Source organism: Schistocerca nitens, chromosome 3 (genome assembly GCF_023898315.1).
Source record: "Schistocerca nitens isolate TAMUIC-IGC-003100 chromosome 3, iqSchNite1.1, whole genome shotgun sequence".
Taxonomy (NCBI): domain Eukaryota; kingdom Metazoa; phylum Arthropoda; class Insecta; order Orthoptera; family Acrididae; genus Schistocerca; species Schistocerca nitens.
The window spans coordinates 781,962,512-781,967,497 of NC_064616.1; positions in this window are offsets into that span (position 1 = coordinate 781,962,512).

Consider the following 4,986-nt stretch of genomic DNA (forward strand, 5'->3'; position numbering starts at 1 on the left):
ATACAAAAAAACAACATGGTGTGGAGAACAATACAGTAATTTTTAATAAGAATTACAGCGTAAAACACAAACACATACAAGGTATAATATACATTACAAAAACAACAGTAGAGAAAGAAATTTAAGAAAAAAACAAGGTTCATGGGGTGTCAAGTTGTGCTTCCACATTGCACAATGATCACGACTGTGCTGAGAATGAGGCACTAAATCACATTGTTAGAAATATTCGAAGCACTTCACAAATTCCACAGTACTGACATCACATAGGGCTAAACGTCAGGTGTTGTTGCTACGTTGTTGCAACGGCAATGGGATGTGCTGGAGCATCTGCAGTACTCTGTTGAGATTGACGCATATGATCACGGCAGTATGGTAGGAAGACACAGTGATAGGCTCTCCTCACGTCGATTAATTGTCTCTGAGGTCTACTTGTTGGGATACATCACTAGTCTAGGTCTCTTCTCTCGCTGGACAGTACTTTACTTTTCCCAATATTGCAGTTCGACGAGGGATGATGGCACGTGGAGTGACTCCACAAGTGTGTGAGGTCATCCATACAGGATCGAACTAGGAGCGACGATTGCTACAACTGCTCTCAAATAGAGAGGAGAAGTTAGAAATGAGACCATTCATTTGTTAGAGTGTGTGGCACGATACTGCTTTGTGTATGCAGATCGGCCATTGCTAGTGAGTTGTAAAAACCCAAACAGGAGAGTATATAGCGTCCCTTTCTGTCCTGAGGCACATGAGGCGCAGGTTCTGACACAATATGTGATCTTCGTGTACTCACGACAACGTGGTCTGCCACAGGGAATCCCTCCAAACGGCTGCCGCGTCCGTAGAGCTAGCAGGCTGTCGCGTGTGGGTCGCGTGTCAGTGTCAACAGCCAGCCTCACTTTCGCTTGTGGCCCGGCGAGGATTGTCTGCCGCCTAATCCCTCAGGTATACGGCCCGGTGACTGTCAGCTCGTAGGACCGGATGCTCTCGCGCCCTTCACGTCAGGTGGCGCGCTGATGCTCTCTTCTTGCAGGTAGCCGATGACCTCTTGTTTTTGCTCCGGCTGGCCTCTGCATTGCCACGATCCCCGTCATCTGCACAATTCTTACAAAAATCTTATGCCTAACTTTTCCCCATGACCTTCTATGTTATAATAAATTTACATAATGATACATTGATGGTCTGTCATTTCAGACACTCTTATTTTACTTTTATAGTTATTAATCTATGGCTATCATTATAACAAAATCGTGGTGTATGTAATCTAGACATGGAAATAATTTATCTTGATATTTGTGTAGAGACCGGTCTCACTACTGTACATGGTGTGTGACGCTACACTGGATGAACAGCTAAATGTGCAGGCCCGCACTAATATTACTATTAATTATATAGATCGACAGTAGACATCCTCAAGAATTAACTACCATTTGCCAACGATGTACATTCTATGTCTTTTGAATAAATTATGTTATTATGCAGGTCGAAGTTTTACTGAGCTATAAAGAACATGCAACTATTCTACGTTCGCTCGCCGGTCGTTCCTCCATCTCGGGTCTGTGATTTGATGACCTGAAAAATAACATCCCAACAGGCGGGCGCCAAATACTTGTGGTAGAAAACCCCCACAATATTAATCTAGTTATTGTGAAATCCTACAGTTTAACTTATCCTAGTATATCGTACCCTTTTTTATTTATTTATTTATTTATTTATTATTTTTTTTGTTTACCTTATACAATACTCTTACATAATTCCTGTTACGTTGAGATGTCTCACTGCTCGCCGCTATTGACGACAGTGATGTGCGCGCCGTACGACATGGCGTCCGCGTTCTCACTATGCCTCACTGAAACTCCAGAGACTGGGTTAGCCATGGCTATACAAGACAATAAATTTATAGTTGCAACTTCCTTTTCTATGTTATGCAGTATTCGCGATCAAAGCACACCTTTCCAGAGGCAATGTAATATGACCAAGTCAGGACTGGTTCCTGTTGAGGATTCCGTCGCCCACCACACACCAGCTACACAGTATGTCACGAATTTCCAAGTATAATTCCTTGGTTATTCATCTGTGACAGTCACAAGCAGCACGCTAAATCCCCAACCAGCACATTGGCATGGTAGGCTTTATGCCCGCATATTTACTGTCTAGGCCCTAGGGCACCATTGGAGTCAAACGCTCACAGGTTCACCCCGACTTGCAAGACAACGATGCTGGCGCATCACTGTAAAAACTATACTGCCCATATTCATCCTCGAAATCACGCAATATACCACAATCTTGCAGTGCACTGACGCGTGCCTGCAAGCATTGGTATGAATGTCTCACGAACTGGTTGTGGCCGCTATGGAGCGTATCACGACTTCTCAGAACGCTTCTAAGAGCACGTTCTTGTATGCGCCCGTTTGTGCGACATCTCGTCACTCATCATTATCCCTCAACATGGACACCAGACAGGAAAGGACAAAAACATTGCTCATGAAAAGGTAGTGTCTCCTACTCCATCGACATTGGAGATCTCGAACATAAACAAAAAGAGGATAGCAGCAGTAAATTCTTATGCAAGACAACGCAGCGTGTTAATACTTTAGCAATCTTAATCTATTAATGTAACGATTATTGTTCCCCGAAGTAAGGTTCATATATTTGCCTATTCTACTATGTACACCACTTAAACCACTATTATTAAACGAACTTCTTTGTGTGAGAGATGTGGTGGAGTCCTATGGACTAGCGCCAATCCCTTGTCAGACTCCCCCTCCTCTGACGTGCATTAGGATTTGCAGGTCTAATTTCAATCTCCTGGTTCTCCTGTAGTCCTTGATTTCGCTCTCTCCAGCTACGGTCGCTTTTCCGTTCGTTATTCCTCCTGTCCCAGATTCCTTGTCTAGATTGACCCTGTTCCCTGACGTTCTTGTTTCCGTGTCTCTGGTTTCCATGATCTTGAATTGCGTAACCTTGATTTCCGTAACCCTGGTTTCCTAACTGACGAGCGCGATTATGCGATCTGTTGTCGTCTGCCCTTGCTGGCCCGTGGTATTTGTTATTTTGCGCCTTCTTCCTGTCCTTTGCGTCTTGTTTATCGAAGACTACTTCGAGTTCGCGCAATAGACTCTTGAATGCTTCTATGTCAGATCCACACTTGCCGACAAGTGTCTGTTGATACCTAACAGGCAATTTGGAAAAACAAAATTTGATGATTTCTCCCTTGCTATATGGACTATCTAAAAATTGATTCTTCTTGAGTAAATCATCAAAAAATTTGGTTGCGCTCCTTTGCCCGGACACTTCCAGTTCAGGACAAAATATTATTTCCTCTTTAATCCTGTCTTGCGTTTCCTTTGACCAGTAGATCCCCAGGAACGCATCAACAAATTCCTGATAAGTCTGACACGTCGCTGCCACACCCCGCATCTTTTCCGCGGCTTGGCCTTCGATGTGTCCACACATGAATTCTAATTTTGCCAGGGTTGGCCATGATGACGGTAATGAATTTGTAAACTGCATCACCCAGCTCTTGGGATGCATCGACTCTCCATTATCTCTGAACTTTTGGAATTTTAGTACCGACAGGAAGTGATTGTGATCAAAATCCTGTCCGATCCTGGCACTGGTGTTGTCAATCGTTTCCGATACTTGCACGTCTGCTGAATGTCCTGATCTATCTTGCTGATAACTGTGATGTGCTACCTCTGTATCACAGTGGCAGTGGCACTCAGAATTCACTCCCCTAAGTGGGCTACAATTATTGGAGCTATTACTAGGTGTTTCTGCGTGTGCATTGTTAGTTCCGCACTCTGTCACTGGGCTAGAGCACGGCGGGCTTTTCCTCGGAGACACAATTCTGTGTACTCCATCATTGGTATCCGAACGCGCAGTGCTCGTGTGCCCGTTTCGCTCTAGTTTTGCTATCCGACTCTCTACTTCTTTCATTCGTTTCGTGATGTTCGTAACCGCAATATTACCTTGGGTTTTTAAGAACGCTAGGGATTTTGAGTGGGCTTGTGTTGCACGTCGCAAGCGACCTGCAAGTTGAGAAGCTACTTTTGCGATTCTCATTGCCCCTGTTGCTGCCGTTTTGGCTAGGCCTGCTACTTTTTGTGCTACCATTGACAATTGTTTTGCTTCTCCACATTCTTTCTTTATTGTTAGTAATTCCCCACGAATTTCTCCTATATGCGAAATTATAGTCTGAGTGTCCTTCTTACGCTGTTCGTCAGCTTCTTCTTTCTCCTTCTTGCGTTGTTCGTCAGCTTCTTCTTTCATTGAACGTAGGAAGCTCAGTATTGGGTTTATGTCATCTTTTTGATCCTCGTCACCTATGGGCGATGTAACTCTGGACACCTGGGCGCTAGAGCTCTGACGTGACCGAGCTGGCCCCTGTCTGCTCTCGTTCGTTTGATTATAAACTTCTGCTACCGTCTCGACCTGTGTGCCTGTCTTTGTTTCATCCTCTACCTCACTATCATAATCACGGCGGCGAAGTTGCTCTAAGATCGCGTCCAAATCACCTTCCTCATCAATGACCCTGTCGTCCTGTCCTGCTAAAAATGTGCCCATCTCATCTCCGAACCTATCCCCATCAGTAAACTGCCCCTTATCCATTTTGCAATCCTCTTTTGTTTTAACTTCGCTCGATAATGGTCGTGCCTTACTTCTCGTGATCATTCATGAAAAACAATTTTATCTAAAATGCACAATAAAAATAATCTACTCCATATATTTTTCGACATAGACACAAAATTTCAACAACGCCGTTCCAACGCTGTAATTACATGCACAGAAACTGCACACAAACCCGACAAAGTGTGAAGTGGTATGGACACCACATCAAAGAAACATATAAAACAATGAACAAACAAACAAATATATACGCTGAAAACAAAAACAGTAAACATGCGCCGCTACTTAAAACTAATCACGGAACTACAAGAAAAACAAGTTGGGTATTACTCACTAAAAAAATAGAGAAAAAAATTGAAT